Below are 19,419 nucleotides of genomic sequence, written 5' to 3' on the forward strand. Positions count from 1 at the left end.
ACGGGAACTTCCTTTTCTTGTGGTGTGGCCGGGTCATAATGGTGCTGTGGTTACACAGCAAAGGCTCATTAAAACAATAACTAAACCACAAGTGCTATAACTAAGAGTTCTCTTTTGCAGCACGCTTTGCTGAAATACGGGGAGAATGGGTCCCTGTCTCCTGCCACTTACTCGCCCTGCTCCTGGCATATGGTAAGATTAATTTAGAACAGAAAAGAGGAGCAGAAATCCCTTATATCCTATTATAACTTTCCGGACGACAGTGAAGAGAGGTTCAGGTGGTTACATGTTCAAGAAAAAGCATTGTAGATAGATCATTCTGGATCATAAGGAGGTCTCCATTTAGAGTTAAATTCCACGTTCAGAGCATAATTTTCTTTGGGCTCTATAGAAGTGCCCTAGCTCATGCTATTATGAAAGAATGGCTGGCTGCATTTTCAAAATGCTTCCCTAGGTGGTACATGCATTTGAATTAGTGAAAAAGGTAGAAATGAAGAGCCAAAGGCAAGTAATTCAATATAACCAACTGGCATTTAAAAATTTCACATTTCCCTAGCACCTTTTTGCTTAACTCATCTAAAATTCCAAACAGCCTCTCCCAGGACAGATAAAAATAACCCTATACTTTTAACAATATGAGATTATAGGGGGATTTAATCCTAAATTGTCCATTTCTATAATGTAAGTATGACCAAACTATAGGTCATTCAAGCTCTTTTTCAATTATCATATAAATGTGTCTGGCAAACATACTTGCTTATTCCCAATCCCTGAATTGCAATGGTTTTCTATTCAGTACCAACTGACACGCAAACTTTCTAGCCTGGCCTTGAAGATTCTTCAAGTTCAGGTTCTGGCCCACCCCAGCTCTCAGCTCTTTTCTCCTACACTTCCCAACAGGCACACCACATGTGCTAAAGTGGACTTCTCATCCTGCTCCAAATTAGCCAAGGGCGTCTGGACAACCACTGGGAAGTCAACTTCACTTCAGGTCTCGCCTGCAGCTCTCCACCCTATGGTCTACCCAGGAGCTAATGGATTTGGAGATGTGGCAGACCTAGAACTGACTCTATCCTGCCGCTTATTAGTGAGGCAGCCTTGGGCAGAGAGAACACTGACTCAGTTGAAAGTGCTCAGAAAGTCTTGACCTCATAGAATTCTTGCAAGTATTAAATGAGAAAATAAATATAAAGGACTCAGCAGAGCACATGACATAAAGTAAGGACTAAAGAAAGAGAGGATGTTGTTGCTACAAATATTACTACCTCCAGTTGTCAAAATCCTGTCATCATGTCAAAAGTTAATCCAAATGCAACCTCCAAGGTTACTGTATTTGGAAGCACTCTCTTTCCCCTCTGAACTGTAAATTGCATAGAGGGGATTTCTCACATATAGCTATTCCACGGAATTATTTTAATATAATAATAAAATGTCTAATACTTACATATGTGTTCATTACTACTCTAAGCACTTTATGTACATTATTTCACTTACTCCCCACAATAACTCTGTGTGCCTTATACTGTTATTATCCCCATCTTACAGATGAAGAAACTGAGATACAGTGAAATCAAGAAATTTGTGCAACATTGCATAGCTAATGAAAGGAGACTATGGGAGTCAAAGACCAAAAGGCAGGCTCCAAGATCTCTGTTCTTGCTGCTACCTCATCTCTATTTATATCTTATCAGGGTAAGAGGGGGTGAGTCCTTAAATTTTGTGCACCAGAGCCTCTCCTGTTTTACAGTATTCGTGGTGTTATAATCTTATTGCAATGGAAAGGAAATTGAGTTTAAGGTCATAGACTTGGCCTCAGAGTCCACTTAGCCTCTTAATAGCTGTGCAATCTGGGGCAAGTCATTTAATATTTCAAAATCTCCATTTGCACTGCTGGAAAGTGGAAATTCTTAGAAGATTATAGGAATAATGTATGCATATCAAATGCCTAGTAGCCAACATATGATAGGTACTCTATTAATCCATTTTATTAATACTAGTTTGAAGGCTTTAGGTACCAGGGATCAGATTTTATATATTTTCTTTGTTCCTCTTAACTGAATCTCAGAAAAAAAAAATTTCACATTTCCTGACACAGAAGAGCAGCTCAACATACACATCTGTGGCCTGATTAAGTGAATGTATAAACAAATGCCTGTGTGTTATAAGAAAATAATTCTAGAAGAATATAGAAAAATTGTCGTATTTGGCTGAGTTTGCACCTGAAAACCTTATTAATGAAACAGCACATTCCTTTATGTTGCAATGACATTTAGAGTCTTCTTTAATACAACAAGTGTTCTCTTCCACCCCAGGACTGCCCTAGTTCAAGGCCAGGGGACAGTCTGAGATTGACTCAAAGGCCGACAGCACCACCTACTGAACTGTGACTTCCCACATCCCAGAAAGAGGCCAAAATGCGAATTGTGTCAAGACCGTGCCACAGCACTTAACTGTAAGCTTAACCAGAGCTTAAGTGAACATGACAGGATTGTGAAAAAGATAATGTCTCCAGGAAAAGGAGGGCTCGTTTAGTTTGCATGCCTTGCTGTCCTCTGAAGAGCCATCGTTTGTGTGTTTTGGTGGCTTTGGGAAGCAGGCAGCCCAGTGGCTCTAATCTCAGTCTCAGCTGGGCACCAAACTAGAGTTCCTGGGAACTCATTTTTCTCATAATTCAGCTGCATTTTACTAAGAATCATATAATTTTTGTACAAATGCTGCGGAAGGCTACGGAGTTGTTCTTGCTGGCTTTTCCCGTGAAGTATGGGGACATTTAGTCAAAATGTTCAACAGCAGGATAGCCTTGGATGAGGTGATAAAGGTCATCAGGGCCTGGGCTTCTATCTTTCATGAGTCACCGGCAAACAGCACTGGGTTTTGACTCAGTTTACCTACTTCCTGCTTTAGCATTTGCTCATTAGTTGAGGGGAAGGGTGGAAGAACCCAATGTCTAAATTCCAATCATGTTGGACTTGTTGACACTGAATTGCCTGAGCATCTGACCCAGTTCTTGGTGTGCAGTAGATGATGCGCAAGTGCTTGGTACATGAATGAATGAAACACACTGGCCATCTGGCCTGGGAATGGGAACTTGTTCTCTCCATTGCCTGATGTTCAGCTCTGCAGCCACAATGCAAGTTCCCTTCCTGAGCCCTCTGACCTCCTTCATTCAATGCGAACTGTGACTCTGATGCTCATCATGTACAATGCTTGGGGCACCCAGACAGCAAAAGTCTTAATTAAGGAGACTCCCAACTTAGTTCATCTCACTGATTTGTTTCCAGTGTCCAGAAAAAGGCTGAGAACTACATAGCCAGGTTGTTGGAAAATATTTGTAGAGTAAGTGAATCAAAATACTAGCAAAGGGAGCTTCACAGAAGGAGGAACAAGGGAAAGAAAGGAGTAGAAAGATGGAGGGCAGGAGACAAGGGTAGGAAAGAAGAAGACAGCCTTCTGAGGAACAGGATGGAAGCACTTTTAATAGAGAAGCAGCTCATACATGTGTCTGCCTCCTCAGCTCAACCAAAAAGCAATTCTCATCCCTACCACCGTTGTTACCCCTGTATGCCCAGCCATCACTTGCTCCTTCTCCAAAGCTCAGCCAAATTTCCATCCTCAGCGGAGAGCCTTGTACTGTGGGTTGGGGGTCAGGGTGCATTCCCTTCCACAGCCCACCCAATGGCTGAGCCCTGCTTTCTAGAGACCCACGAGTGTCCACCTTGTAACCCTAAACAAGTTCTGCAGCCGGCCTGCATCTTTCTGTCTCTCTTGGTTGGTCTGGCAGCCTGTCTCTCCCTCTTTCTCTGCTTCCTTCTCTGTGGGCCTCTCTCTGCTTCTTTGCCCATCTCCATCTCTTTTTCCCTTTGTGCGTTTGTGTCTCTGCCTCTCTCTGCATCTATCTGTGTCTCTGTGTCTACTGTTGTTATGTCTGTCAGCTCTGTGTGGCTTTCTCTGCATGTCTCTCTGTCCTTGTGTCTCTTTCTGCCTGTCTCTCTCACTTCTCCCTTGCTCTCTTTGTGCGTACTCACAGTCTCTGTGTGTGTCCTCTTCACTCTCAACAGACTGCTTTGTCTTTGTGTATATTCTAGTGGCATCTGACATAGAAGTGTCCTGTCTTTCCTTCCCATCCCTCTTCTCCTGACTGAAATCCTTGGTGGAGGTGCTGCACACCGCTTATTTAAATCACAGAATTGCAGAGTCCTTCATGCTGACAGCAGCACGTTGGGGGAATATGCCTCACCACCGTCTCAGCTTACATAGCCAATGAAGGTCTGAAATAGAATGTTCCAGAAACAGGTTACCTCCTTCCTTTACTTTCCCTGGAAGGTCCGGAGAAGTCATCAGCTCCTCGATGATTTGGAAACGCCCTAAATTGTGTATACTAGAATGGCCTCGGTGCTGCAGAGAGAGGGGGGCCTGACAGAGGTCATTAGGAAGATTTGGTCCGTGCACCTCTCTGTGATGAAGTCCATGCCTTAGCGCACTGACAGATAACTGGCAGCTCTCCCTCCCCGGAACTCGGCTTACCAGATTGAGCAGCCCAGACAGCAGTTTAACCCGAGGGTCAGAGGGCAGCCAGGCGTTATCTACCAACTGGCTGCCTTCCCTTATAGACTCTGACAGGAGGGGCCAAGCCGCGGGGCTTCCCCCTAGGATTTAGGGATGTAAAGAGCCTTCCAACACACCCCCCTCCATTTTTAAGTGAATGAAACTGAACACAGATTCCCTATTAATAACATACACCAGAGGGTACATCCTGAGATGCAGGAAATGAGAGAGACAGCACATCAATTTGAGGTGTGCACGGCACACACACACACACACCCCCCAGTGTGCATATCAAAGCCATCTTGCGAATCTTCAGTTGATTAAAGATGAGGATTGAAATACATCTTAATAACCAGAAAATAACTTACAATCTAACATCTTGATTGTACTAGATTTCAAAGGGCAGCAAGATGTGTTGAAATGCACATGTCTAATCACCAGTGGAATTAACAGATTTGCAAAAGTTATGCTTGAGAACATTATGTGTAGCTGTAACACAGCATAATCAAATTCCCATTTAATTTTATTAATGTTAAAATTCAGACTCTTCGCACATTACCATTCTTTCTAATATTAAATGGGGGGCCACGGAGAAAGCACATTTTAAAATGTTTTCTTTCTTGTAGATATTTTTAAAGCAAAATCGTGTGTTTTCATATCTTATTATTCATTTGAGTAAGAGCATTTCCCCCTCTTTCTATCAACCTTGATCCCACAAACCAAGTTGGGTATAATGGAACCGAGATTGGCTGCTCCCTGCACTGCAGGCGTCTTGTCCAGGCACTTGTAGCATGCGCTGTCTTGGCTGCGTTCCTTTCCCCTTCCTCTATCTGCCTGCCACGCCCAGTCCACTGTCACCAATGTTTACACATAAGCCCATTGTCCTTCACTGACTGCCAAGGGCATGCATCATCTTCTCCTCCTCCCTCTGCAGCTGTCCTGACCATGCATCTCAGAAAACCCAGATCCCAAGATATTTCTGTCACTCACCTGAGACCTCCATGGACCAGGATCCCATCCTGGCGGAGCTTCAGAATCACGTTGGGTGAGAGGTGAGATGCCATGCAAAGCAGACTTTGAGTTTTATAAGCAAGGGACCCACATAATCAGAATTGCATCAGGACTTTTAAAAAACAATAGAAAGAAGGGGTATGAATTTGAGCAACAAGAGATCGGGAGTGTGATAATGGTTTTATTTGGTGTTTAATAGTCAGGCACATAGAAATCAACATATATATCCAATTATTGTGACTGGGATTAACATTCAGGTCAGTGGTTATGTGGGATAAATAAGGGATTCAGAGAGGAAGAGATAGAAGATAGAAACAGAGTCTTTCCATTAAACAAGAAAAGAACCATTTTTTAACTTAAATTACCTAGCAGAATTTAAAATACCACACATAGAATAATCTCAAAATGGCCACTGGATTAGAAATGCCATTTTTTCTGTTAATTGGAGAACTGTAGCTTGGAGTCAGAAAATTTGGGGCTATGTCTAGCTTTTATCTCTTCCTAGCTGTGAAACATTAGGTAAAGTACCTCGTCTCTCTGAGCCCATAACGCACGACCTCTCTGCAATCATAACGATTACTCTACCAGCTTACCAGAATAACTTAAATAATTTACTGAGAAAGGAAGGATATATCACGGTGCTCTGTAAAATAGAGGCACACAGATGTAAGGTGCTATTAATATAAAACTATATTTATTAACATGATTCTGACTAAATTCACTTTTTCTCTTTTAAAAAATAGTTGAACACTCTTCTTTTTCTGCACAATGCCCACACAGGCTTCATTTTTATTTGTGAAACCAGGTGGTTTTTGCCAATGAGTCCATGAAATGTCGTGTTTACCATGATACCAAGAAAGAAAAAAAGATTGGCACACAAGGAATGTGCTAAGGCTTGAGTCACACAGGCTTGAGCTCACATCCCAGGTCAGCAACTTAAAAGTTGCATGGCCTTGTTATTTTACTTAAACTCTCAGTGTGCCTGTTACCTTAAAAGGAAAGGAAGAGAATGATACTCTTCACTTTATTTTTCAGATTGTATACTATGTAAGCAAAACTGGGACAAAGATGTGTGGCATTGATCAAACTCCATTTAGATACAAATATCAGAAACCAAATTCAAGCTGGTTGAAGGGAATTTGTTGCCTCTAGTAACATTGTTTTTCATATATGAACACACTTTCGCCTACATCAATTTTTATCTGTAGGTAGACAGGTGAAAGAGAATAGAAAGATAGAGAGGTAAGTATATAGATGGTTAATAAATAAGTAAACAGCTAGAAAGAAAGGTAGATGTAAAGATAGATCAGTTGATCAATGGAACATATCTTGGATCCTATGCCCATTGCTGTGACCAAGAGGAGGTCTGTGCTGTGAGGGTCCCACTCAGTCATAAAGATTATGGGAAGAGTCAATTCTCCCCAAAAAGAGGAAAGAGTATTGGGCAGACAAAAACAATCCAAATCCACTACATTTCATCACAAGGCAACCTAGCACCCAGGTATTGCCATTTTGTTTTATACTCTTTTAAAGTTATTTTCTTGCTTGATATGGACAACTGCAACCCACTCCCCTCCTTTCCAAAGAGAGACCACACAAAGGTATGTCTGCATACTTCATCTTGCTCAAAGTCCAAGCTCTCTGGGTGGTATGCATTCTTCTTTGTTACGGCCAAACACAGAAGCCACTATTCTGGTGATCTGGGATAACTACAAATGAAAGTTCCTCTTTTCCCATGATCGTCAGAGCACAGGGCGGCACTGTAGGAGAAAGCTTTCAAAGACTTACTTCCGGGGCCTGAAGAGGCAGTTCTTAATCAGCCAATTGCTTGCACCTAGATCACAGGGAAGCCCACAGTTAATTAACTACGTTCTTCGGTGAGCACACCTGAGAAGGATGACCAGAATCACTCCCCTTGGTGGAGCTGAATCTATTAGCACTCACTTTCATTTAGTTACGTCACCAGGACTGTGTGATTGCTTTAGAAATGGAGCAGTCACAAGTCCTGGTCTGCCAGGCTTGGACTTTCTCTGGAAACACATTGTCTTCATAGACACTTTCTCTGCTGGAATTCTGAAATCTTGTCATAAATTAGTTAATAAAGTCACTGCTTTAATCCTCACGTAAGTTATTTGAAACCTAGTCGTGCCCCATCACCTTTGGCCTAGTTCAACGTTGCCCTCTAGTGGCTGAGTGTGACACGGCCCGGTTATTCCTCATCTCACCAACCCCAAGCCCAAGGCATCCTACAGCTGCTAATCATGATAAAACCCAATGGCCAATGCAAGAGTCATATGACCCTTTGCACGTGTTTTCTTTAAATTAGCCAATCCACGTTCACCAGGAAAAGGCCTACAGGACAACATCCACGGACCTTAATAAAGGCCTAATAGTACAGGTGTCTCTCCTGAGCTCCCCGTCTTCAGGTCGCACTCCCTGCTGCTTTCAGACATTCCGTTGGCCTCCTCAACCTCCCTGGGATTTGTAAGTAATACATTTCTTCTGCTTCATGCATTTTGGTTTTTCCCTCTTCGTCATGTCTCACTTGAGTAACACACCAAAACCTAACTTTCCCCCTTCACTTAGCACTTTCCTTGAGAGTGACTATCTCAGCCATGGCCAGTCTCAACAAAGAGATCTCAAGACCAGCTTAGAAAGAAACCATAACCACACAAAGTCTCTATGCTCTGATAACTGACACCAAAACTCGTGCTGAATTGTTTGACTTGTATAAGAAGCCCATCTTTGCACATTTGTCTCAGCAACAATAGGTGTTCTGCCCATCCCAATAGCCTTAGGCTTACTGACATTTTTCTCGGCTTGTCTTAGAGCAGTTTAAAATGTTATGTTTGGGGCCGGGCACGGTGGCTCAAACCTGTAATCCCAGCACTTTGGGAGGCTGAGACGGGCGGATCACAAGGTCAGGAGATCGAGACCATCCTGGCTAACATGGTGAAACCCCGTCTCTACTAAAAAATACAAAAAACTAGCAGGGCGAGGTAGCGGGCACCTGTAGTCCCAGCTACTAGGGAGGCTGAGGCAGGAGAATGGCGTAAACCCAGGAGGCGGAGCTTGCAGTGAGCTGAGATCCGGCCACTGCACTCCAGCCTGGGCAACAGAGCGAGACTACGTCTCAAAAAAAAAAAAAAAAAGTTATGTTTGCAGAGATGAGAGGCAGGGCTGGTTGACTCCTCTCCCTGGCTGTATCTAGAGGACAGCACTGTATGGTCAGGAAATTTTATCTGCTGGTATAAACAACAGCAGATTAAATTGGGCAAATACATGAAAATCAGGCTTCCCTAAATGATTTAAGTCATCCTGTGATGGATTTGTAATGTGTCAACTTGCTGCAGGGTAAATGCACCTGACAGCAATAACTGAAGCATACCCTTAGAACAACCCTGTATGGCAGATGCACCTGAGTGTGTGTTTTAAGATAGGGAATCCAAAAATAGCAACCTCAGAACTTCATTATTTGTCTATGAGGAACATCTGAGCACATGACCCATTCTGTGGAACATGGGCAGTACAGGGGTTTGAGGGCCCTGAGTGTTGTGTTAAATGAAGGTTACCAGTGGAGGTCATTAGGGGAAGGGTGTTAAGTTAAAAATGTTCTACAAGATGCATGCTGATTGCGAGTGGTTACAGTTTTCTTGCCCATTCTGGGCTATGCAAATACGTCATCCAGGCCAATGCCACTGGGCCATTTTTGTGCATAAGGCAGTACTGTCCAGTCCACCGCCACAGGACCCTCTCCCCTGTATGTAAGCTCCTAATAAAAACCCATGTCTCATTTGCTGGCTCTGGGTCTCCTCATAGGTCTCTTAAAACAGGTGCCTTCCCTAGTTCAGCACAACACTTGTCTAGGCTGAACATATTTCTCAGAATTCTACGACTTACATGTTTCCACTTAAGATGAACCTATTTAATAAGAAGTAGTTATAGATACGTAGATAGACGCATTGAGCTCAAATGGTTACTAAAACAGCAAGCCATAGGGAGAATCAGTAGAAACCAAGGATTATATGGTTGTTGTCTATAAATGAAGATGGTTTATCTAATGCTTTGGCCAGTAACTGGCTTCAAGATCTAGGTATTAAGTTGATATTAACTATATAGTTATATGTAATGGTTTTATATATATATATATATATTTATTTATCTATATAGTTATATAACTATATAGCTCTATCTATATAGATTTATAAGTATATAGTTATATCTATATAGATTAACTATATAGATAAGTATATATAACTATATATAGATTATACAGATAACTATATAGTTATGTAACTACATAGATATAGCTATATATAGTTATATAACTGGTTATATATGTTATATATAGTTATATATCTACATATAATAGATCTATGTATCTATTGATAACTATATAACTATATATCATATAGATATAACCATATAGTTATATGTATTTATAGCTACCTATTTTTTATACACACACACATACATATAAGTATGAGATATCTATATTTATCTTAGTGGTTCCACTTCCACATAAACTTTGACTGGTTCATTTTTCTATTTTCTCTATTTGACCATCTTTAAATCTGGGTGGAAGTGTTGAGTTTTGAAATTTCACACAGTGCTAGATTATTTGATCCTCGTTTATCTTGTTGCTGTTTGTGAAAGAATGGGCTTCAATTGTAATTCAGGATTCAGTACCCCTTCTGCTCTCAGAGAAGCTAGCAGGTATGATTCCTCCATGCACCTGGAGAAAGTAGTCATTGTTAGCCATAGTTGTATTTCCTTCCAGATTATCTGGTTCTTTGAATTCCACCATTCCAGATATGTTAGTACCAAGGCAGCAATGTCTGAATTTGGCCACAGTTGATTATTCTCAACAAGTAAGATGAGAAACTCGCAGTTAAGAGCTTTCCACCATTTCTGCTAGTGGTGATAACTATGCAAGTAATGAGAACCTCTAGTTACTCCAGCAGATTTGTCCTTTTACCATCAGCGCTCCCACAATCAGTAGTTTTTGATGTTCATCTCAACCAAGTTCACAACCATATTGAGTAGATTTATTGCAGACCACTGAACAGACCACTTTGTAATGAGTTGGCTTTTTATCCTCTCTCTGACCAATTGGAACATGACTTGTCAGGTGTGTAAACCAGCCCAATTTAGTCTTGAGACAAGGTATTCAACTGGTTGTTTTGACTGTTCTGTTTTCTACTGTACCAGCCATGTTCTCAAATCCCTATTTTGTCTGCTGCTTGAAGTATTTATAGTTAATGACATTGAGCTCAAATGGCTACTAAACCAGCAAGCTATAGTGGGAATCAGTAGAAATCCAGGATTACATGATTGTTGTCTATAAATAAAGGTGGTTTATCTCATATGTTGGCCAGTAACTGCCTTCAAGACCAGTATTAAGTTCAACTACATAAAACTGCCACTTTTGTAAGTAAAAACTAATATATTGGCAATCTAATATGTTAACCTAATAGAAAGTCCTTTAATCCAGGGTCTACCATTTGAATATTTTTATAAGGAGATACAAGAAAACAACCAAAAAAACCCTCAAAATGTCTTTAGATAAAATAATTATGGGCCACAAAACCAAAACCTTTTATTCCCAGAGGTCAGGGCTCTCCTTGAGAAAATTAAAGTGTTTATTCCAGATTTTCAATAAATTAATTTAACCTCAACATTAGTCTTATTTCTTGAAAATTCACTTTCTTGACTCTGAAGTGTGTTCTCGTCATATTTCCTAGTAATTTAGCTGTCAGGGTGACTGAAGAGATCAGAACATTCAGATCCTGACAACCCACACCTTTGCAACTCTACTGGCACTCACAACAATTCGTTATTTTAAACAAATATATTTTTAAAACTTTAGAGTGTGAGAGTTGTTTCTCTCCCCTCATAACTTCATATCCAACTTAATGCAGCATATATTTTGTCAAACTGTTGCTTTGCTTTCAGTTATTTGCTGCTAAATGACACACGATGAATAGGAAGTTCCTCTTGGAGATATCAAATAATTAGTTATGACACCAGAAATAAGGGATGCATGTTAAACAGGTGCTGCCTATATAATGGGCAAAATTTTTCTCTTCCTTCTCCCAAAAATTTTTTAAAAGAAAAATAAAATTCTATGGCGTGGGCTCTAGAAAAATTCCCAAAGGCCATCTGTGTCTTCAACTGGAGAGGCTTGGATATGATACAAAAGTCTAGCAGTAATACAGGAGAAAGGGGGAAGAGAAAGTCAATCAGGCCCTGTCCTCACTTTAGGTGGACTTCAGCCAAGAGCTAGACTATGTAGGGCATGAACCAATACTAGGGAAGGGTGATCCTGAGAGATAGGGGGCATCTCAGGGCCACAGCAAAGCAAGTAGAAGTTTAGAGCAGTGCCTCCAGGCCACGAAGGGCTGTAGGAGTGCCTGTATATGTGGCAAAGTAACCAAGGAGAGCAATATATGGTTTTCAGAAACTGGACACAAAAGAGATAAGGAAAGTGAGGAAGGGGCTAAGCTAATGGGCATAAGGAATGTGTCTGTGGGTGGATGTAGCCAGTTTCATTAAGTAAATAACTTCCATGGCACAGTGAAAAATCATATTTCCTCCTCTTCACCAGCCATTGTCCTTTAAATATATTCTGTAGGATAGGTTTTGTCCCCATGACTCCAGTGAAATCTAGGGCAGGTCTCATAGTTTTTTCTAGACAGTCCCACATAATAAAACATTCACCAGTCATATTATTCTGTAAAACAGTCTCCATTCATTAATTGGCCTATCCAATATAATAATAGATATTTTGAATATCATTAAAATTAAAACTCTTCCCCTCCCCAGGCTGAAAATTGCAGTCAAGGAGGTGGGATAAGGTCGGCTGCTTCTCTCTGGATCTCTTCCAGCTCCTCCCTTGTCCCCCTTGTTTCAGGTTTCAGATTCGAATAGTTTTATTATTTTAGTTGAGGCAGGGTGGTGAGCAAGGAGGAACAAGGGGCAAGGAATGAGCAACGTTTCATTTGAGTACCACTATTATAGCTTTCATTTCTTCTACCCAATCGAAGCAGAAGTTGAAGATGACTTTTTTCCCGGGCACGTTCAGCTACCCCTTCTCCAGCTTTAGCTAGGGTCCTTCAGCCACAGTTCTATTCTTCCTTTCTTCCGCCTGGGCAATTGGAAGATGACCTTCAGCTTCTTCCTGATGGGATGACTCCAGCCCCCCCATGCCCAGGTAAAACTCGTAGCTGACTCTTTCACATGGTTCACACTGTCTGTTGTCTGAAGAGCACGCTGCTAAGGTCATGCTGCTAAGGTCAGCCTCACATCAGATTATTCTTTCAGTGGAGGCAGGAGGCACAGGGTCTAGGCACACACGTTGAATTCTTTATGAGTACTCTGTGCCCTTTCAGCCAGCTTGAGACTGGAAGAATACGACCATGCTTGCCAATTTCAAGCTTCTCCTGTGCAGGCCTCTGCAACCTCTCTTATAAGCTGGAGGTATGTGGTTGGGTGTAGTCCTGACACCAGTGTTCTCACTTCCTTTAGAACTTTTGTTTAGGTGATCCAGAACCTAGCTTTGGAATAGAGCATAATTGATACTTAGTATCTCACAGAATCAGTAGAATTTGAGACTAGATCCTTGTTTTATCAGCTTGAAATATGTACCCATTTGTAATTGTGAATATGAATATACTACCTAGATCTTACCTGTCTCTGCATATGAAGATTCATATTCTCCTTTTAATATCTGAACATATTTTTATTCCATAGTCCCTGTTGGCCAAGCATTTGGTTCAATATAAAGTTCTATCACATTTACTTTAAATGACCTAATTATGGCATTTGAGCCCCTGCAGACCTGACTGCTAAAAATTAATAGTCCTCCAAGTGCCCTCCAGTTATTTCTGGAAGTTTCTTCAACCGGTCTGTGTTCTGCAGCCTCCGTACCACACTGGGCCTCCTCCCTGCTCCTTTCCCACCTGTCCATACCTGCTGTCCATGAGGCCTCAGCCTGATTATTTCAGCTCACCATGGAAACTAGATACAGGATGACAGATGCTCTCAAAGCTTCCAGCCTAGAGTTTCCAAACATCAGTGTTCTGAGCAGAGATGAAAGAAAAACTTCCCTATGACTGGACATCAACCACTCTGTCTCAAGCCAGCTTGATTTTTTGCCCCAAACATCTCCCTTAAACAGTTCTACCAACTTTAAGCCGTGATGCTTGCCTAAACCCTTCCCAAATATTTAACTAAAAACAGTCTCTTTGGTTTCTTTCCCTGCTTGCCTCTGAGGGAGCACAAACCTAGCTCCTAAGGCTGAACTAGTGTTGGGACATCCCATGGGGTTACCTGAAATGGTTGGAGGGACTGAACTCTAGTATTGGCTTGGAGGATGTAACAACAGGCCTGAAAATGGACTTGGACAATGAACATCTCAGAGGTCATGATTATGTCAGCCACTAGTCAAGAGGTTCTTTCCCTGCTTAGCAGGTGCTGTTTAACCAGCCCCCTCCCCCACACATTTTTCTTGTGCCATCCTAGGAAGAGGAAAACCTCAAGTCAGGCAGACATTTGGATATCTCACATCTAGGTGTGTGAGAACTTGAATTCAGATGGAGTTTTAGAAACATAAAATATGGCAATTTTCACTCATTTATTCTATGTAACATCCTAAAGTGGGAAGAAAATTATTAGGACCTTTGGATGGATGAAGAAGGTGAGGCATGGTTAGTGGATCATGCGGCTAGAAGGTGGCCAGGCTGAAGTCTGAACTCCCATCGTTGGCTCTTAACCATAATGCTAACAGCCTCTTCAGTAAAACAATCAAGTGCTGTGCTTGCCACCAGGGATGGAGAGAAGAGCAGAAAGACTCCATCCTTGAGTTCAGTGTACCCATATTGTTCTATCTCTAGAGAGTGATCCATTGGCAGCAGTCTCCTTAATGGATAAGGAACAAAAATTTGACCTTGTCCAAGTTGAGTCACTATGAGATTGGGATCCTACACAAGGGCTGTCCCAGTGAACAGAGACTTAAAGTTTTTATGTCCTTGGTGTGGGATTTCCTCTAAACTGAGAATGGCCTCAACTATCAGAAATGCTGCCCCTGAGGACTTTCTAATGACCACAGGCATAAGAGTCAGTTAGTTGAGCCTCAACCTGATTTCCAATGGAAAAAGTTTGTCTTTAGCACTTGCCAAAAGAATTACTGTCTGTAATTCATGACCCTTCTCCTGTACTTAGACATCTAATAAAACTGCTGTTTAATGTCTTTTAATCATTTCAAGGATTGACCTCTAATTGGGATTGCTTAATCCTGAGTAGTAGTTAATGTTACTTCAAACATCTTAACTAATCTTGTCTAAACTCTAACTGCAAGTGTAAAAGTATTCAGCCCTATTCGACATCTCATAGGGGAGAGGAGGCACTGTTTCTCCTGCCATAAACAACTCCTCTGACAAAAAAAGGAAGCTCAGGGTGGACCCCCACTTCAGCTGGGGGATAGATAACTTGAGGGACATTTCCAGCACTTTCAGAGTCTGTAATAAGATTGACTGAACTCTCCACCACCTTCTCTAGAAGAGGTGCCTCTGTAAGGCCTTATTGAAGCCTTAGTACCCCATTATCTACATAATCACTAAACTTTGAGATCTTGTACCTCTTCTGCAACCAGGAGCCCTAACACTGCCCCTGTCTAGGAACTGCAGAGTACCTGGGTCCCAGGCAGGATTTCTATAGGTCTGGAGTAGCAACCTGCTGTGCAGAGCACTAGGAGCCAGGGGCCTGACTCAGAATCAGTGACTAGCAGGGTCAGCAGGATTGTGCCTGAGGATGAAGGCATTGATGTGCTCTTCTCAGTAGTCAATGTGCGTGGAGCCATGACACCTTGCGTGGCTGTGCTTCCTTCATCTTCTCCTGCTTTTTTAATCTCTCACTCATTCATTTGGTATTTCCCCTCCATTCTAGGCTGGCACAATAGTATGTGCTATACATGCCATGGAAGGGTATGGCACCCACAGTGAATGATAAAGGATCTGAGTATCTGAAATGAGGAGGTGTGGAGTAAAGAAGGGAGGATTGGGAATGGTAGGTTGGGACTAGGTTGGATGTTTTTGGAGGTAACAGGGAAGCACTGGGGACTTGGGGATATATTAGGTCTTAAAAAAAATGTCTAACTCTGTTATTTCTATCACAGTGTATTACAATTGTAAAACTTTGGTTTGACTCTATTTAAAAAAATCACCTCATACCTGAGAAGCACTGATTTCTAATTTTTAAGCACAACAGATATGATTATAAAAATAAATTGATGGCCAGCCTGGTCATCAGAGACATGGAGACCCTGTCTCTACTAAAAATACAAAATTAGCTGAGCCTGGTGGCACATGCCTGTAGTCCCAGCTACTCGTGAGGCTGAGGCAGGAGAATCACTCGAACCTGGGAGGTGGAGGTTGCAGTGAGCCAAGATCATGCCATTGCACTCCAGCCTGGGCAACAAAAGTGAAACTCCATCTCAAAATAAAAAATAAATAAAATAAATTGACATGAATGATGGTCACTTTTATATATCAGCTTGGTTAGGTTATAGTCCCAGTTATTTAATCAAACACTAAGCTAGGTGTTGCTACAAAGGTAGGTTAGTAGATGTGATTAACATCCACAGTCAATTGACTTTATGCAAAAGAGTTTACCCTGGGTAATCTAGGTGAGCCCAATCTAATACATTGAAAGGCCTTAACAATAGTGTTTCTTCCTTTGGAAAGAAGAGAGTTGGGCCATGGACAGTAGAATTAACTCCTGTGGCAGAATTTCCAACCTACCCTTCCCGATGTATCGTTCAGATTTCAGACTAGCGTAGCCAGCTCCAACAATACTATAAACAAATTTCTTGCAATACATCTCTTTATATAGGTATATATTGCATGGGTTCTGTTTCTCTGATGGAAGCTTGATTGAGAAAACATTCATCAAATTAACTTTACAATAAAGTTGTTTTATGGTGTTGACATTTTTATATAATTAAATGTCATTTTCTTCCTTTTTTTCTTCTGCAGGTTCTCCCTCTGCCCTGCCTCCTCCTCGGCCCTACCTCTTCCTCCTCCTGTCTTCCTTTCTCCCCCTATCTCTCTCTTTAATCTTGTAGAAAAGTTAACTCCTGAGGTGCAAGGCTTGGCCATATTCCTTTTTCATCCCAAAGGAAACTCTTCATTAACATACACAGAAGGTTCGTTGTACCAACTCTTTTGCCAGAGGTCTTTCTCAGTTCATCACTGGTCATTCTGTGGATGCTTGTAGCTTCATGTGATCATATATTGTAATCCACCCAAAGATGTCAACTTCAATCCAACCACAAGAAAATGCGACAGACAGGCTCATCCCTTCCAAGCTAACCCTTACCCTTTAAGGACAGGGTCCACCTCCAGAGCCCCAGCCTGGTTCCAGTCACCATTTGGATGTTTCACCGAATAAGTATCCTACCTTAGTGGATCCAATAATGCTCTGTCTATGATGATCGGGGTTACGGTACATAATTAAACACTGACCTGTCTTGCTTTTGTGTTTATCTGTTTCTATATATACCCACCTCCCACCTCCCACCACACACACACACAAAGCTGTTATCAAATTGGCTTATTCTCTTCAAAGATGTCTTAGAATTGTCACTTCCACAAATGATAGAGGCTCACTAAGGAAGAGCCCCAGGAGGCCCTGGGAGTTATTTTGATAAGCCTATCCCTACTATAGGTCCCCATAGGTCCTCGTTAACTCTAGGAAAGTTTGACCTCAGACCAACCTTCAGCCTTGGGATTCCTCTATCTCTCTATTTGAATTTGACAGGCTTCATTGTGTTGCTCTGCGTCAAACCACAGCCACAAACCCAATACAAATTTTATCTCTGAAGCTATTTGAATATCATGGCAGAATCTCTCCCTACTGTCTATACTGTTCTCTTTGTCCTGACATGTCTCATAGCATCAGCTTACCCCTGGAGTCTCTTGTTGCCTAAGAGCTTTTTTTAATGACATTTCTGTGAGTCTCTCACTTCTCCCACTATCAATTTACTTCCTGAAGCTATCTGCTTTTGACAGTCACCACTCTGTAGGGATATAATAGCTGTGTAGTTATCATCCAAATTAAAAAGTGAAAGAGATCTATTAATTATGCCAGGATGATATGTGTACATCAGGCCTGTCCTGAGCAATCAGGGATATGTGTATATAATATATATTCTCTCTAAGTCTCAGCCACACTGGATAGACAAAAACTTTGCTCCTGGTCACTTTGTGGACTCCTTAGACTCCATAGAATGGACCTGCTTGCTCTTGAATGAAGGACTTATCTTTGGTTGAAAGAGACTGGCCAAGATGTGCCTTGTGGTAAATTACATGATCATTGGTGTCTGAGGAGCAACAATTGTAAGTAACATTAAACAATCACTACTATGTACCAGTGAGTTATATACTCTAAGATCTCATTTGAACTTCATTAAAACTTTATAAATTAGGTACTTATTCCTATTATTTTGCAGATGCAGGAATTGAAGCACAGAGAGGTTGAATAATTTTGAAACTGCCTTTGCAAAAATGAAAACAGTGAGAAAATTATAACAGTGAAAGACATCTGATCTACCCAACTCCCATCTTGCATTTAATTTCCAAATTGCCTTTAGTCATTCCTGGGTTTGGGCCAAGCTAAATTTGAAAGAAATTTAGTTTAGAGTTCAAATGATAATAGCTCTTCCCCAAAACTAAACTGCTCTGTAAAACTAATGAAAGAGCATCGGGTTAGGAGGATGAAAGGAGCCTGAATTCTGCTAAGGTGTAGGCATGAAGGATTACCAGTCATTATTCCCGAGATCACAAAATTTGCAGCTTCCCCAATTATACAGAGAACTGATGTAGAACCTAAGATTGGCCTTTGGAGATGCCTTTCCAGGTTTTTGTATTTCTGATGACCTATGACTCCACGGGGACCCACCACCCAGAAGCAGACTCAGCATGCATGTACTGGAAGACCATTTTCTACACCCCTATGATTGCAACCCCAACCAATCCGCAGTACCCATTCCCTTGCCTATCAAACTATCCTTGGAATACCCTAACCCCCATGGGGAGGCTGATTTGATAACAGTGAAACTCCAGTCTCCTGTTCAGCTGACTCTGCATGAATTAAACTTTCTCTATTGCAATTCCCCTACCTTGATGAATCAGCTCTATCTAGGCAGTGGGCAAGAACATTGGTGGTTATAACCTATTGGGTACAAAGTTGTTCAGCTGTGAGATGGAATTAAGATGACACCAGACAGTACCCCTCCAACCCGTCAATCCTGTGTTTATTCCATCCCCCAGGGGATGCCTTTATTCCCAAACGTTATCTCAGATGAGGAGGATAAGAGGAATAAGGCTGTGAGAGGGTTGCTATCAGAAGAGGACCGAAGATGTGGCTTGTACTTAAAAGACTAATGAGTGTCTCCAGCTACACTAAATATAAACAATTGTGGACTTTACAGGATCTAGAGTAGAGGTTAGCAAACTTATCCATAAAAGGCTAGTTAAGAAATATCTTAGGCTTTGCAAGCTATGCGGTATCTGTGGAAACCACTCAATTCTGCCATTGTAGCATGAAAGCAGAAAATATAGTGCATAAATGTGGCTGTGCTCCAATAAAACTTCATTTACAAAAGCTCAAACCATCTGATTAACTTGGGAGAATAAAGCAGAAGTTTCATTCGAGCATCCTGTCTCATCAGGTCAAATCTTCAGAACAAATGCTGCTGAGAAAATGCTTTTAGAATAGATAGCCACAAAGGTGGCAGGGACCAGACTATTTAGGGGCTGGCAGGACAGTGGGGATCTGAGGTATAGAAATAGTCACCCCATTTCC

The sequence above is a fragment of the Macaca nemestrina genome, chromosome 7, assembly GCF_043159975.1.
Source record: "Macaca nemestrina isolate mMacNem1 chromosome 7, mMacNem.hap1, whole genome shotgun sequence".
NCBI classification, from domain to species: Eukaryota; Metazoa; Chordata; class Mammalia; order Primates; family Cercopithecidae; genus Macaca; species Macaca nemestrina.